The sequence below is a fragment of the Coregonus lavaretus genome (assembly GCF_964263955.1).
Source record: "Coregonus lavaretus genome assembly, contig: HAP1_SCAFFOLD_1242, whole genome shotgun sequence".
Taxonomy (NCBI): Eukaryota; Metazoa; Chordata; class Actinopteri; order Salmoniformes; family Salmonidae; genus Coregonus; species Coregonus lavaretus.
The window spans coordinates 55,462-73,392 of NW_028157793.1; the positions used below are offsets into that span (position 1 = coordinate 55,462).

The 17,931-nt window shown below is 43.5% G+C and overlaps 1 protein-coding gene across 1 annotated transcript in view; it reads right to left on the reverse strand.

Moving 5' to 3' along the window:
- The window catches only part of LOC311124922 (uncharacterized protein), a 50,338-nt gene that overhangs the window by 22,756 nt on the left and 9,651 nt on the right, over nt 1-17,931 (reverse strand). The gene's annotated exons all lie outside the window — the stretch shown is intronic.

Below are 17,931 nucleotides of genomic sequence, written 5' to 3' on the forward strand. Positions count from 1 at the left end.
TTTTTTTTTGCAGAAATTGAACTTTAACAAACGTAATAACAAACTTGTAAAAACTGTAAATACGAGTAGGCTCTATGATATAGATATATCTATTATATATGTATGTATAAAAAAAATTATGCACTCACTAACTGTAAGCCGCTCTGGATAAGAGCGTCTGCTAAATGACTAAAATGTAAATGGAAATATTATATACGGCTCTATGCCGAAGGTAAAACGTGGTCCCGGTTCCAGGGAGTTCACCGGATAGAAAATCCAATATGGCTGCCAACGCAATGCCGTATATGGCCATGTGTGTGTGACGTCAGTAGCTCTACTCTCATTGGTCCAAACAATTTGTTTACTTTCTTTTAGCATTTAGCTTGCAACACAGCCGTCAAGACGTCATGGATTAGATCAATGGATCATCAGAAATGAGTAGATGGATAGATAGATAGATAGATAGATAGATAGATAGATAGATAGATAGATAGATAGATAGATAGATAGATAGATAGATAGATAGATAGATAGATAGATAGATAGATAGATAGATAGATAGATAGATAGATAGATAGATAGATAGATAGATAGATAGATAGATAGATAGATAGATAGATAGATAGATAGATAGATAGATAGATAGATAGATAGATAGATAGATAGATAGATAGATAGATAGATAGATAGATAGATAGATAGATAGAGATATGATAGTTAGTTTGAACAAATATTTCAAGTAAAAACATTTTTTTGAATGCGATGCAGCTGGCGATTGTTTAGATAACGCTAGACTAGCTAGCTACAAATAGCTAACGTTAGCTACAAATAGCTAGCTAGATGGGTGATGCATATTTAAGGTGTTAAACAGACCAAATAGTGTTAGAAAGTGTTGTATTATATTTACCTGCATGTATACCTAACTACCTGCATGTATCTACAGTGCATTTCAGAAAGTATTCAGACCCCCTTGACTTTTTCCACATTTTGTTAAGTTACAGCCTTATTCTAAAATTGATTAAATAAATAGAAATCCTCATCAATCTACAAAGAATGCCCCATAATGACAAAGCAAAAATAGGTTTTTGGAAATGTTTGCAAATGTATTAAGAATTAAAAACAGAAATACCTTATTTACATACGTATTATCAATATTGCAGAGATAAGCAGTGTCTTGCAGAGTCCAGATCAGATCTGCAGCGCGTTTTGAGACCCCCCCCCCCCCCCATAAAAATATATATATATATGTGTGTACCAAATCCAATTTCAAATACAAAAACAAAACTCCATAACAGGACATTTCCTTAATCCCAATCAGAGGTCAAGATTGAGCTGCCAGCATATTGCTTACACCTATCCAACACTTTCAGATCTACACAACAAGTTTCTAACAGCTACGGGTTTATTTGGGTTGCAGGGGTTAGTGCCAACGGACCAAGACCCTGGGCTCTGAGTCCAGGTCCAGATCAACACTGCATTTATATGGTCTAATGACCAACACCACAATAACAAGAGACTCTATCTGTGCTATTAAGTATAGTAGGGCTGCCTATACTAGGGTTAGTAGGGATCAGGCTTTCCTGACCTGTCAGTCATGAAGGGCATTGGTCACCAACTCTGTTCCTGGAGAGACACAGGGTGTGCAGGCTTCTGTCCCAGCTAACACTATGAGGACTAATACACTGGAGGGTTTGTAAGTGTTGGGCTTGTCCCCACTGCTTACCCCACGACTCTATCTGGTTGAATAGTGTCTACTCACCTGTTGCAGGTAGGCATGCTATATAATGACTCTACAACATAGCTCCAGGTATCAGACCAGGTATGGTAGGTAGACTATAGGTCTACTTTGTACAGCCAGGGTTGGATGATGACCACTTAGTACCCACAGAGCAGGAGAGAAGTTACCTTGGAGGGGCGTGGAGAGGAGGGGCGTGGAGAGGAGGAGCATGGAGAGGAGGGGCGTGGAGAGGAGGGGCGTGGAGAGGAGGGGCTTGGAGAGGAGGAGCGTGGAGAGGAGGGGCAAGGAGAGGAGGAGCGTGGAGAGGAGGGGCGTAGAGAGGAGGGGCGTGGAGAGGAGGAGCGTGGAGAGGAGGAGCATGGAGAGGAGGGGCGTGGTGAGGAGGAGCATGGAGAGGAGGGGCGTGGAGAGGAGGAGCATGGAGAGGAGGGGCGTGGTGAGGAGGAGCATGTAGAGGAGGGGCGTGGAGAGGAGGAGCATGGAGAGGAGGAGCGTGGAGAGGAGGGGCTTGGAGAGGAGGGGCGTGGAGAGGAGGGGCGTGGAGAGGAGGGGCGTGGATAGAAAGATGTACGTTAAGTACCATGTCACCAATCTGAAATGGTGGCAGCATCTCACATTATGCTGTGAGATATCCACCATTCAAAGCACATTGCACAACATGGCCTGGTAGTAGCCTTCACACTGGGAGATTTCATTATAAGCCGATTGTTTACACTGTGTTAGCTGTAAAAACATTAGGAGAGGATACAGTCCATTCTCCTAACGTTGTTGACCCTGTCATACTATGATAGGAAAGGAGGCTTGTCTGCTGGATACGGCGTGTGAATGACAATCTAGGAATGTTAGCGGGATGCTCTGGCTTGTTTCATGGCTATATCTATTAGACATGACTAGGGCTTTGTCAATGTTTTTAATTAAATATTACAAGTTCAAATAATTTAATTCATTCACATGGCAGAATACAATTGAACTGCATGATAAAACTACAAATCTAACATAAATGCAACATACATTTAGGGAACTATTGTTATGGATGTTGTTATGAGTTGCCGTTCAATAATGGAGTCATATAGGGGATGGATGGTGTTCAGTTGGGGGTGAAGACTACTGGGAGTTCTGGTAACCTTTATTGTTGAGTGGTAAAAGACTTTGAGATTTTGATTGTGTGATTGAGACTGAGTTTAAGCTACACTTTACGAACGGACAAACTTTGCGTGACTGATGTCACTTGAGTAGATTTGAACTCATTTACCGGGCTGGACGGGACTTTTCTCGAGGAACCAGAGATCATTGTGTTGTGATCATTTCTTTTACAACCGACGCAAAAGAACACAGTGGTTTTGAAGTTATTTGCAATGTTTTAAGGGTCAATGAAAAGTGTATTTCCATACTGACTTTTACATGAGTCCTTTGTATTGGTGTAGACTTGACGGACCAGACGGGACTCACTCCCTCACAAACAAAAAAGGAGAAATCAATATTTTCTCTGGTAGGCACAACCTACCTGGCATCCATAACAAACAATAACTTTGAAGTCAAAACCGTTACAGCGAAACTGTCAGCCACCTTATCTCCAGAATTCCATAATTGTTCCAGAGTTCTACAGCTGTAATGCCCTGTAGAACCATTCAGACTGTGTTCAGGATGATTCTTATTCTACTGGATGTTTCTTAATTATATTTACTTCTGTCTACAAGAAACCCAAGTTCCGGACAGATAAAATGAGAGCCAGAAACAACGGAGGTTCCATTTGTCACGCTGGCAGTCTATCGGTCAATGTCATTATGACCATTACAATTCCACAGTAGCCTGGCAAGTACAATATAATGTGTTATTTGACAGATATAGTGACAATATAGGCTAAAATATAATTTTACTTAATCTAACTAAGAACGTTGTCAAATAGAACATATTAGATCACATTGATAAAAAGGACAGGATATCTTGTGGTTCACTAAGCAGTGTCATGTATGTTAGATGACTGCATCCTCGTTCCACAAACCCTCTTCTGCTAAATGATTTTCCCCATAAACCATCTATCCGGGTGCAGAATGCCTGCAATCTTTTCTGGACTACATGCGAGAGGAAGAGCGACCTGATAACGGTGTTCCAGAAAAGACAGGGGTATGATTTCCTCATCTCTATAAGGTTTATCAACAACCCCCCCGGGGCCACAAAAAAATAACTGGAGCTGGAGTTTATTTATGAACCTTTATTTTGACAGGGAAGACATATTGAAACCTAGGTCTCTTTTCCAAATGTGCCCTGTATAATACAATATAAAACACACATTAAACATATATACAGCTCCCTCCACTAATATTGGCACCCTTTGTTAAATATGAGCAAAACGGGGTGTGAACAAAAATTTCTTTATTGTTTATCCTCCTGGTCTTTCGTTCTAAATATTCACAAAAAACTAACCTTTAATTCAAGTAAAATTAAAAAAGAAAATGTTTATTCTTATCATAAAACAAATATTTTTTTTCTCAAATAAATGTGATGCCACAATTATCGGCACCCCTTCATTCAATACTTTGTGCAACCTCCCTTTGCCAAGATAACAGCTCTGAGTCTTCTCCTATTAATGCGTAGTGAGGTTAGAGAACACATGGCAAGGGATCTGAGACCGTTCCTCCGTACAGAATCTCTCCATGATCCTTCAGATTCCGAGGTCCACGCTTGTGGACTCTCCTCTTCAGCTCATCCCACAGGTTTTCTATGGGGTATAGGTCAGGGGGACTGGAATGGCCATGGCAAAACCCTTGATTCTGTGTGTCAGTGAACCATGTTTTTGTGTTGATTTTGAGGTGTGCTTTTGGATCATTGTCCTGGTGGAAGATCCAACCACGGCCCAGTTTAAGGTTCCTAGCAGAAGCAGTCAGGTTTTGATCTAATATCTGCTGGTACTTGATGGAGTCCATAATACCATGTATCCTAACAAGTTGTCCAGGGCCTTTGGAAGAAAAACAGCCCCACAACATCAAATATCCACCATCATACTTCACACTGGGGATGAGGTACTTTTCTGCATGGCTATCTTTCTGTCTACGCCAAACCCACCTCTGGTGTTAGTTTCCAAAAAGCTCTATTTTGGTCTCGTCTGACCATAGAACCCGGTCCCAATGAAAGTTCCAGTAACGTTTTGACAAACTGTAGGCGCTTGAGTTTGTTGTTTGATGACAGCAAAGGCTTTTTTATGGCAACCCTCCCAAACAACTTGTGGTTATGTAGGTGGCGTCTGATCGTAGTTTTGGAAACTTTCTGACCCCAAGACCCAACTAACGACTGCAATTCTCCAGCTGTGATCCTTGGAGATTTTTTGGCGACTCGACCCATCCTCCTCGCTGTGCGTGGGGTCAATATAGACACACGTCCTCTTCCAGGCTGATTGTTAACATCTCCAGCTGCTTTAAACTTCTTAATTATTATTATTATTATTATTATTATTATTATTTGTATTTATTTTTTCTTGGGGGGATGGATCAGCTTAATATTGCAGATAGATTGTATCTTCTATCAATGTAATTGTCTGCATCACTTCCAATCCCCCATGTTTTTTATATATATACTCCCCTTTATTACTTTTCAACCCCGTCATCCTTTCCCTACTTGGAGTAAATTAGTGAACAACAATGCCCAGGCCTCTACTTCCGGTCTATACTTACTATCTACACCTTATGGACAAAGGTAATTTTACAATAATTATATTATATATATATATATATATATATATATATATATATATATATATATATATATATATATATATATATATACACACACATTTTTTTTTTGCTCCTGAACTTCTTCTACTCTCAACCTCTCCGATCATTTTCATGATGTCCATCTGGTTTGCTTCTATATGCCATATCTTTCTAACTGTGCTGATTGTTAACATCTCCAGCTGCTTTAAACTTCTTAATTATTGCCCTGATAGTGGAAATGGGCATTTTCAACCGTTTAGCTATTTTTTTTTATAGCCATTTCCAGATTTGTGCAGCTCAACAACCTTTTGTCGCACATCATTACTGTATTCTCGGGTCTTTCCCATAGTGATGGATGACTATGGGAACTTGGCCTGTGTGTCACCTCATATTTATACCACAGTGAAACAGGAAGTCATGGTCCATATCAATCCAAATGCCTAAGTATTTAGATGCGGGAACAAGTTCAATTGGAGAACCGTCTAATGAGTCAACATGTGGTTCATCTGGAACATTCTTAGGACAGTCTAAAAACAACATGTATTCCATTTTGCTCGTATTAAAGCACACGTTTTAAAATCAGCAAGGGATTCCTGCTTAGCTTTAAAATCTGACTGTAGTTTTGACACAGCCAGATCACCAGTCGGGGCCATAGCATACATAGTAGTATCCTCTGTCACGTCTCCTCCCGTTGCTCCCCTCCTGGCGCTCTGATTCGCCGGTCTACTGAGCCACCGGTCTGAGCCGCACCACCTCAGCAAACACAGGAATGGAAACCCAACGCACCCTATTCACCTCCAGCGCACCTGCACCTCATCATCTCATCACCACCCCTATATAGCCCTGGGCTGTTCAGTCATTGTTGTGTGTAATTGTTTAGCGCCGTGTCGTTTACTCACGCGAACATTTCCTAAAATGTTTTCTGAGATGGGAAAAGTGGATCATTTATGTTAGATTTGTAGTTTTATTTTTGTCATGCAATTCAATTGTATTCTGCCATGTGAATGAATTACATGAATTTGAACTTGTAATATCTAATAAAAATTGTGGACAAAGCCCTAGTCATGTCTAATAGATATAGCCATGAAACAAGCCAGAGCATCCCGCTAACATTCCTAGATTGTCATTCACACGCCGTATCCAGCGGACAAGGCTCCTTTCCTATCATAGTATGACAGGGTCAACAACGTTAGGAGAATGGGCTGTATCCTCTCCCAATGTTTTTACAGCTAACACAGTGTAAACAATCGGCTTATGAAATCTCCCAGTGTGAAGGCTACTACCAGGCCATGTTGTGCAATGTGCTTTGAATGGTGGATATCTCACAGCATAGTGTGAGATGCTGCCACCATTTCAGATTGGTGACATGGTACTTAACGTACCTCTTTCTCTCCACGCCCCTCCTCTCATCCGGCCCTCCTATCCACACCCCTCCTCTCCACAGCTCCTCCTCTCCACGCCCCGCCTCTCCACAGGCCCCGCCTCTCCACCGGCCCTCCTCTCCACGCCCCGCCTCTCCACAGGCCCCGCCTCTCCACAGGCCCCGCCTCTCCACGCCCCTCCTCTCCACGCCCCTCCTCTCCACCGGTTCTACTCTCCAAGCACCTCCTCTCCACCGCCCCTCCTCTCCAAGCTCCTCCTCTCCACGCCCCTCCTCTCCACCGGCCTTCCTCTCCACAGCCCCTCCTCTCCACAGCCCCTCCCCTCCACAGCCCCTCCTCTCCACAGCCCCTCCTCTCCACAGCCCCTCCCCTCCACAGCCCCTCCTCTCCACAGCCCCTCCTCTCCAAGGCCCTCCTCTCCAAGCCCCTCCTCTCCACCGGCTCTCCTCTCCAAGCCCCTCCTCTCCAAGCCCCTCCTCTCCACCGGCCCTCCTCTCCAAGCCCCTCCTCTCCACGCCCCTCCTCTCCACTGGCCCTCCTCTCCACGCCCCTCCTCTCCACTGGCCCTCCTCTCCACGCCCCTCCTCTCCACCGGCCCTCCTCTCCACGCCCCTCCTCTCCACGCCCCTCCTCTCCACAGCCCCTCCTCTCCACCGGCCCTCCTCTCCACGCCCCTCCTCTCCACACCCCTCCTCTCCACGCCCCTCCTCTCCACCGGCCCTCCTCTCCACCGGCCCTCCTCTCCACGCCCCTCCTCTCCACACCCCTCCTCTCCACGCCCCTCCTCTCCACCGGCCCTCCTCTCCACGGCACTCCTCACAACGCGCATCCTCTCTCCTTGGCTCCTGAACTATTCCATATAGAAATATTATTACATACTGTCGTAACTTGACAAGGAATGCCCACACGCATTTCAATATTACTTTCCTTTACTTTCAACCTAAGAAATAAAATGTGTACAGCCATGTACAAACGGTACAAATACAGCAAAGCGATACAGCCCACTCAACATGTGGTAGTGTCGCATTGTACAGATCCGACTCCGGGTGATGACATCATCAATAGGGAAAGGTCACTGTCAATGCCAATAATGACCATGCACACATGAATAGTAATCATACTATACTGCAGGTAAGTACAACACATATGAAATGTAATTATTTAAATACTGTCCACACTATAACAGATACATACGTAATTGATCAGATACATCATGCAACATATTTACAATTAAACATTTCAGGATTTAATGCAGTTATTAACCTCTTAAGGATCAGAACCTTTTTTTCAATTTTCGCCTAAATGACATACCCAAATCTAACTGCCTGTAGCTCAGGACCTGAAGCAAGGACATGCATAGACTTTGTGGAAATGTGAAATTAATGTAGGAGAATATAACACATTAGATCTGGTAAAAGATAATACAAACAAAAAAACATGCATTTTCTATATATGTTTTATTCCATCATCTTTGAAAAACAAGAGAAAGGCCACAATATAATATTGCAGTTTAGACGCAATTTAGATTGTGGCCACTAGATGGCAGCAGTGTGTGTGCAAAGTTTCAGATTGATCCAGTGAAGCATTGCAATACTGGACTATTTTGTATGAAGTCTGCCCAAATGTGCCAATTGGTCAATTGATACATTTTCAAGTACATAACTATAGACAACATACAAAAATTATATGGTAATACACAATGTAAGTTTACACACTCCCAGGAATGTCATACATGATGGATCATTAGCTTATACACTAACTTTCACACATCTAGATGGCCTGGCGGGGTGGGTGTGGAGCCAGAAACAACAGGGGTTCAAACTGTAGAACCCAGTTCCTACATTTGAATATAAAAATTGATTTGATCAAACAAAATGATGCTACATTTTATCTCTGGGACCCTTAGGATGACAAATCAGAGCAAGATTACTGAATGTAAGTACCTTATTTACCTTCAGAGGTGACTGTATCAAACCAGTTGCCGTGACACGTTTTTTGTTGTTGTGCACTCTCCTCAAACAACAGCATGGTCTTTTTTCACCGTAATAGCTACTTTAAATTGGACAGTGCAGTTAGATTAACAAGAATGTAAGCTTTCTGCCCATATAAGACATGTCTATGTCCTGGAAAGTTTGCTGTTACTTACAACAGTCATGCTAATCACATTAGTGCACGTTAGCTCAACCGTCCCGTATACGGGACACCGATCCCATAGAGGTGAACGCTAACACACACTGAAGAATCAGTCTTAATTTACGATGACGTTGCAAGTGAAGGTATTGCCCTCCCCTTAAATCCAAGGTAACTTCTGACCTGCTCTGTGGATACTAAGTGGTCATCATCCAACCCTGGCTATAATATGTAGACCTATAGTCTACCTCCCATACCTGGTCTGATACCTGGAGCTATGTTGTAGAGTCATTATATAGCATGCCTACCTGCAACAGGTGAGTAGACACTATTCAACCAGATAGAGTCGTGGGGTAAGCAGTGGGGTTATCAAGCCCAACACTTACAAACCCTCCAGTGTATTAGTCCTCATAGTGTTAGCTGGGACAGAAGCCTGCACACCCTGTGTCTCTCCAGGAACAGAGTTGGTGACCAATGCCCTTCATGCCATGACAGGTCAGGAAAGCCTGATCCCTACTAACCCTAGTATAGGCAGCCCTACTATACTTAATAGCGCAGATAGAGTCTCTTGTTATTGTGTTGTTGGTCATTAGACCATATAAATGCAGTGTTGATCTGGGCCTGAGCTCCAGAGTTCCTGTTTAACACCTTAAATACGCATCACCCATCTAGCTAGCTATTTGTAGCTAATGCTAGCTATTTGTAGCTAGCTAATTAGCATTAGCTAAACAGTCGCCAGCTGAGCGTTTTGTGAATAGAACTCTTGTGCATCGCATTCAGATTAGTTTTTTTTATTTGAAAAAAACTTTACATGTATTTTCAAACTAACTAGCCAATCTAACTGTAACCATTTCTGATGATCAATTCATCTCATCTATGATGCCTTGATGGCTGTGTTGCAAGCTAAAAAAAAAAGCTAACAAATCGTTTGGACCAATGAGAGGAGAGCTACTGAGTTCGGACATCACAAACACATGTCCATATATGGCATTGCGTTGGCAGCCATATTGGCTTTTCTATCCAGTGATGTCCCTGGAACCGGGACCACGTTATACCTCGAAGTTTGGCATAGAGCCCACGGAAAAAGACAGGAACCTTCCCGCTAGCCATGATTGGCTGAGATAATGGATGGGCCAGACGTGCCGAGAGATGAGTTCGGGTTTTCGTCTGCCATGTAGCATGCTTCTGTCTATAACATGAGCTGCTCAGTATACTTAGATAATCCTTGCTACCGCTGCTTTTTTGAAAGATATAACGTTAGCCATTGGAGAACTGCTAAAGTGTTTCTACTGCTCTCACCAACATGGCTGCCCTGAATTTAGCAGGCGCTATCGACAAAGATCAGTGGGGAAAAAGTTATGACGGACTACTTTCTGTACACGGTTAGTGTGAACCGGAGTGACTTGACACAACTCGGGTCAAACAAGCTATACAAACAAAACGAAGGTTTACATGTGTAACCACGGTTACGTTAGCTATTGGATTACTCCAATATATTATCCTTCCGCTTGGCAGGATACATTCCGAGGAAGGATTTCAGATTAGTCCCATGTTCCCGGGTAATGATGAGCAATGTTCCCTCAAAAAAAATATGGCACTGAGCAAATTTCAGGTCTGCTGACCGGAAACTTCAACGTTGTGAAAATTCTGTGCAACTTCCGGCGCTCATTTCATGTAAGAATGCACTCATATATACATTTTGTTATTGTATCAGGTATTTTGTTTTTGTTTTTTAAATAAAGAAAATGAAATTTCAGTCACCTCTGAATTACTGTGTTGTCTTGTTCTCTTGCATAATTCAACAAGTGTGTCAGTGAGGGGATTCGTTTATCTGGCCCGGGTTACCACGTTGGGAGGAGTTTGAACCGGGTGAAAAGTGATTGCATTCCTTTTGGAGCCGGGCTGCCTCCCAGGCATGAATCAGGTGCTCCGCTCTGGCCGACGGCAAAGTCGGCTCAAAACAAAAGTGACGTAAATAAGCACATGGAGAAATGAGTAGCATTCTGTGTTTTCACATGCAATTGAAGTGATTGCTTTTGATAAAAAGGCTTTAAATGCCTTCCAAAGTAAATCTAGTTTGAAAATTCATACATTTATTTAATGGAAAAAGAGATGTTGTATGTTTCTTGACGATGCATGATGCTGCTTTGTTGACAACATGACCGTGGGGTGCAGATTACTGTTTGATTTGAGAAGGGTGCTCCTCCCTCCCCGCTTTAGCCCAATGACGTGACGGCCCATTGTCCAGTTCAACCCGGGCCAGCGTAATAGAACTCCCTCAATAGCAGGATACCCTCGGATTAAAAATCAACAAGCCTGGCTCTAGGTTATATCTCTAAACACACTTTACATTGTTTGCGAGATGAGACATAATATCACTATAATCCGAGTGTTCATTGTCAGAAGTTGCTTTCATTTCAGCGCATCTAGTTTGTAAACATTTCAACCATATTAAACGCTAACTTTTTTCAATTCCACAAGAAATGAACACAATTCAGGGCCTCACCTGTTTAGATGAAAATATATATATATAATAATCATTTATTTTATTTTGTCACGAACGTTGAGAGACGGGTCAGACCAAGGTGCAGCGTGGTATGCGAACAGGTTTATTAAACTCAATAAACAAAACAAGAAACAACGTAACGTGAAGTCCTCAGGCTATACACATACAAGCCTAGACACGGAACAAGATCCCACAACTAAGGTAGGCAAACAGGCTACTTAAGTATGATCCCCAATCAGAGATAACGAGCGACAGCTGTCTCTGATTGGGAATCACACCCGGCCAAACATAGAAATACAATACCTAGAACATAAACATAGAATTTCTAGCATTGATTTTCAGTTTGCAAACAATGTAAAAAAAAATATTTAAAAAAAATTAAGTTAATAAAGCCGCATACAAACGTGTTCTCTTTCTTGAGTAAGGCAGCTCCTAAATGCAGGTGTTTCAGCCACGCTCAGTGCTTTCTGGGGTGGTGGGGCAGCCAGCGGAATATACAGAGCGTACGCTTTGGTAATGTTATCTAGTTGCGCCGTGATTGGCTCAGTGTTCTGTCACTCACTATATCACCGCAGAATTTGTTTTTATTTTTATTTAGGGGCGGCAGGTAGCTTAGTGGTTAAGAGTGTTGTGCCAGTAACCAAAAGGTCGCTGGTTCTAATCGCCGACTAGGTGAAAAATCTGTCGATGTGCCCTTGAGCAAGGCACTTAACCCTAATTGCTCCTGTAAGTCGCTCTGGATAAGAACGTCTGCTAAATAATGTAAATTAATTAATTAATTAATTATTATTGTTAATTTAATTAGGCAAGTCAGTTAAGAGCTAATTATAGATACAAGGTATCAGTGCTCATCGTCATTGGACATAAACATTACACAACAAGTCGGAAAGGCAAGTCAGTTAAGAACTAATTCTTATTTACAATGACGGCCTACACCGGCCAAACCCGGACGACGCTGGGCCAATTGTGCGCCGCCCTATGGGACTCCCAATCACAGCCGGATTATGATACAGCATGGAATCGAACCAGCGGGTCTGTAGTGACGCCTCTAGCACTGAGATGCAGTGCCTTAAACCGCTGTGCCACTCGGGAGAATGTACAGGGAGAGTTAGGCAGTTCAAGCCCCCTTGGGTTCTGCCATAGAGTTACATTAGAAGAGCCCATCCAAGAAGGCTCAAGGTCATTGGCCACAGATAAAATGATGTCAAATCACGTTATATCTACCATAGCTTTGATTGGACTGATCATGTTACTTTCAAAATCTTAGCTAACAAGCTAAACAAGCAGTCATCATCATGAATAACTTTGACAATCTACTGGCAAATCCTTTTCAATCCTTGTCAGATGAAGATAAACTATAGTTAAAGGTATTGGTGTTCATCACCATTGGACATAAACATTACACAACAAGTCAGAAATCACAAATTCAACATTGAGCGGTTTGGAAGGAATCACTGGCTAACTGCAAGTGATGCAAATCAATCACTATTTTGTTTTGCCTGCCTGCTATTCGGTGGAGAGGGTGTTTGGTACAAGTCTGGGTTTAAGGATTTAAAACATCTGTCTGAAATGGTCTCTAGCAGTACAGAGAATCCTATTTCTCACAGATCCATCTGTATTGATAGGAACAGACATAGTCCAACCATTCTCCTGAGTCTGATGACTGGGAGTAGAAATACGCACAGTTCTCGTACACACCACCATTAGGATCTCCACTGTACCAATACCTGTAGAAGAAACAACACATAGAATCAGGCTGTCCACTGTTCCAATACCTGTAGAAGAAACAACACATCGAATCAGGCTGTCCACTGTTCCAGTACCTGTAGAAGAAACAACACATAGAATCAGGCTGTCCACTGTTCCAATACCTGTAGAAGAAACAACACATAGAATCAGGCTGTCCACTGTTCCAATACCTGTAGAAGAAACAACACATAGAATCAGGCTGTCCACTGTTCCAGTACCTGTAGAAGAAACAACACTAAGAATCAGGCTGTCCACTGTTCCAATACCTGTAGAAGAAACAACACATGGAATCAGGCTGTCCACTGTTCCAATACCTGTAGAAGAAACAACACATGGAATCAGGCTGTCCACTGTTCCAATACCTGTAGAAGAAACAACACATAGAATCAGGCTGTCCACTGTTCCAATACCTGTAGAAGAAACAACACATAGAATCAGGCTGTCCACTGTTCCAATACCTGTAGAAGAAACAACACATAGAATCAGGCGGTCCACTGTTCCAATACCTGTAGAAGAAACAACACATAGAATCAGGCTGTCCACTGTTCCAATACCTGTAGAAGAAACAACACATAGAATCAGGCTGTCCACTGTACCAGTACCTGTAGAAGAAACAACACATAGAATCAGGCTGTCCACTGTTCCAATACCTGTAGAAGAAACAACACATAGAATCAGGCTGTCCACTGTTCCAGTACCTGTAGAAGAAACAACACATAGAATCAGGCTGTCCACTGTTCCAGTACCTGTAGAAGAAACAACACATAGAATCAGGCTCTCCACTGTTCCAATACCTGTAGAAGAAACAACACATAGAATCAGGCTGTCCACTGTTCCTGTACCTGTAGAAGAAACAACACATAGAATCAGGCTGTCCACTGTTCCAATACCTGTAGAGGAAACAACACATAGAATCAGGCTGTCCACTGTTCCAATACCTGTAGAAGAAACAACACATAGAATCAGGCTGTCCACTGTTCCAATACCTGTAGAGGAAACAACACATAGAATCAGGCTGTCCACTGTTCCAATACCTGTAGAAGAAACAACACATAGAATCAGGCTGTCCACTGTTCCAATACCTGTAGAAGAAACAACACATAGAATCAGGCTGTCCACTGTTCCAATACCTGTAGAAGAAACAACACATAGAATCAGGCTGTCCACTGTTCCAGTACCTGTAGAAGAAACAACACATAGAATCAGGCTGTCCACTGTTCCAGTACCTGTAGAAGAAACAACACATAGAATCAGGCTGTCCACTGTTCCAGTACCTGTAGAAGAAACAACACATAGAATCAGGCTGTCCACTGTTCCAATACCTGTTGAAGAAACAACACATAGAATCAGGCTGTCCACTGTTCCAATACCTGTAGAAGAAACAACACATAGAATCAGGCTGTTCACTGTTCCAATACCTGTAGAAGAAACAACACATAGAATCAGGCTGTCCACTGTTCCAATACCTGTAGAAGAAACAACACATAGAATCAGGCTGTCCACTGTTCCAGTACCTGTAGAAGAAACAACACATAGAATCAGGCTCTCCACTGTTCCAATACCTGTATAAGAAACAACACATGGAATCAGGCTGTCCACTGTTCCAATACCTGTAGAAGAAACAACACATGGAATCAGGCTGTCCACTGTTCCAATACCTGTAGAAGAAACAACACATAGAATCAGGCTGTCCACTGTTCCAATACCTGTAGAAGAAACAACACATAGAATCAGGCTGTCCACTGTTCCAATACCTGTAGAAGAAACAACACATAGAATCAGGCGGTCCACTGTTCCAATACCTGTAGAAGAAACAACACATAGAATCAGGCTGTCCACTATTCCAATACCTGTAGAAGAAACAACACATATAATCAGGCTGTCCACTGTACCAGTACCTGTAGAAGAAACAACACATAGAATCAGGCTGTCCACTGTTCCAATACCTGTAATAGAAACAACACATAGAATCAGGCTGTCCACTCTCAGAGCCTACTACTCCAGACAGTGATTTCATGGTAACACAGAACTCATTAAATGTCTTACGTTGTGGTCAGTGGTGTGTCGTCCACCCATTTCCAGGTCCCCTCAGTAACAGAGTCAGTCAGACCAATCCAGACATAGTCCTTTACTCCACATAACCAATTGACAAATGTCTGTAGTTGTGGGATAGAGACAACATTATTAATACTTAGCCATTACCTCTCTCTCTCTCTCTCTCTCTCTCTCTGTATCGCTCTCTTCCACACACACACACACACACACACACACACACACACACACACACACACACACACACACACACACACACACACACACACACACACACACACACACCTGTTTGTCTTGGCTGTTGATGATCACCAGGTCTGCTCCTCTACCTATGCAGTCCTGTCTGCTCTTCTCCCAGTTGTTCTTCTCAGTAGAGATGTAGTAACAACGGCTACCAAGCTTCTTCCATCCTTGAGGACACTCTATAAGTTGAAAATGTCTCGCTTTAGTCACCTTAATATCACATTGAATTAAGTCTCAATCAAACACTCAAGGAAGACAGGGCACTAACTAATGGTCAGTTTGGAAGTCATAGATTTTTCCTTTAATTGAAGTTGAATTGCCTGTTTATAAGTGGCATGTGAACTGATACAAAGACTGTCAAACAGAACAGTCATTAGACAATTTCCCTCACCTTTCTCAACCAAAGATTGTTTCAGACGTTCTGTCTCTTTCTGTAGCTGGTCTCTCTCTTTGGTCAAGGTGTTATAGCTGGTCTGTAACTGGTTTCTCTCTTTGGTCAGGGTGTTGTAGCTGGTCTGTAACTGGTTTCTCTCTTTGGTCAGGGTGTTATAGCTGGTCTGTAACTGGTCTCTCTCTTCAGTCAGGGTGTTGTTGCTGGTCTGTAGCTGGTCTCTCTCTTCAGTCAGGTTGTTGCCGCTGGTCTGTAACTGGTCTCTCTCTTTGGTCAGGGTGTTGGATCTGGTTAATTGGTTTCGCTCTGTGAAATAATACCATCAACAACCAAGGCAACAGTGGAAAAGTTAATCTATCATTACCAGGGTTGGGTTCAATTGCATTTCAATTCCAGTCTATTCAGGAAGTACACTGGAATTCCAAGTCCAATTCTCTTCAATATTTTTCAATGAGGACAATGTGGAATTGGAATTGGAATTTGGTGTACTTTCTGAATTGAATTGAATGGAGTTGAAATGGAATTGATCCCTGATCATTACACCACTGATGATTAAGAGAAAGTTTGATTGAGAACATATCAAACTCACGGTAGAGCAACAGGCCTATGATCCCAGCCAATAGGAGAACACACAGCAGCCCCAGACTCACTGCAGCAGCTCCAGAGTATCTCTTCCACCACTGATAAAACACTGAAGCACAAATTATTACCATAAGAACTTGCTCTTTATCAGCGTTGTATTTGCATCTACTTTTGTGTCCATTTGCTCTTTGAGGCACCGAAGAAAATACACAAACTTGACAAGGGACAGAACACCAGAACTGAGTTCCAGCACCTCACACTTTATACTGCTTGACTTCCAGAACCTCTTATAGAATATTGGCTTAAACATATTGCTGTCACACCCTGGCTATGGGACTCTAGTTGTTGAGCCAGGGTGTGTTTGTTCTATGTGGTGTGTTTCTATGTTGGGGGTTCTAGTTCGTCTATTGCTATGTTTTGCCTGAGTGACTCCCAATCAGAGGCAACGAGTGTCAGCTGTTGGCTGGTTGTCTCTGATTGGGAGCCATATTTAAACTGTATGTTTTCCCTTTGGGTTTGTGGGTTATTGTTCCGTGTCGGTATTTGTTACCGTTGGACGTTACGAGTCGTTTATTGTTTTGTTCTTGCTTTATTAAATAAAGTCTAACATGTTCGTTCAACACGCTGCGCATTGGTCTACTTCTCTCCCTGACGATCGTGACAGAAAAACCCACCAAAACTGGACCAAGCAGCGTGTCCAGGAGCCATCGCCAGGGGAATCGCTTGCAGATCTCCGTGGCAACCTCGACTGGGTCCAGCCTTGTAAAGAGCAGAGTGGATGGACTTGGGAACAGTTGAGGAAGAGTCTCGACTGGGTCAAGCCAAAGGAGGAGCAGAATGGCTGGAGTTGGAAGCAGGAGAGCGAGAGTTGGGCGAGAAATATAGAGGCCTGGCCCACGGGGAAGAGAGACCCCCAGAAAATGTTTAGGCGGGGGCTAACGCCGTGGACGACGGGCCAGCAGGAGACCACGGCAGAGCGGCCCAGCGGATTGGCAGAGGAGGCCGCCAGGTTACGGGGGCCACTTGTCGAAGAGGGGGTGGAAGATGTAGAGGCACGGCGAGAGGTACTGGCGTGTGTTGCCAGTCCGGTCCGGCCTGTTCCTGATCCCCACGTAGGGCCAGTGGTGTGTGTTCCCAGTACGGTCCGGCCTGTTCCTGCCACTCGCACCAAGTCTACGGTGCGCATCGCCAGCTCGGCCCGGCCCATTCCTGCTCCCCGCACCAAGTCTGTGGTGCGTTTCGTCAGCCCTGTCCGGCCCGTTCCTGCTCTCCGCACCAAGTCTGTGGTGCGCGTCGCCAGCCCAGTCCGGCCCATTCCTGCTCCCCGCACCAAGTCTGTGGTGCGTTTCATCAGCCCTGTCCGGCCCGTTCCTGCTCTCCGCACCAAGTCTGTGGTGCGCGTCGCCAGCCCTGTCCGGCCCGTTCCTGCTCTCCGCACCAAGTCTGTGGTGCGCGTCGCCAGCCCAGTCCGG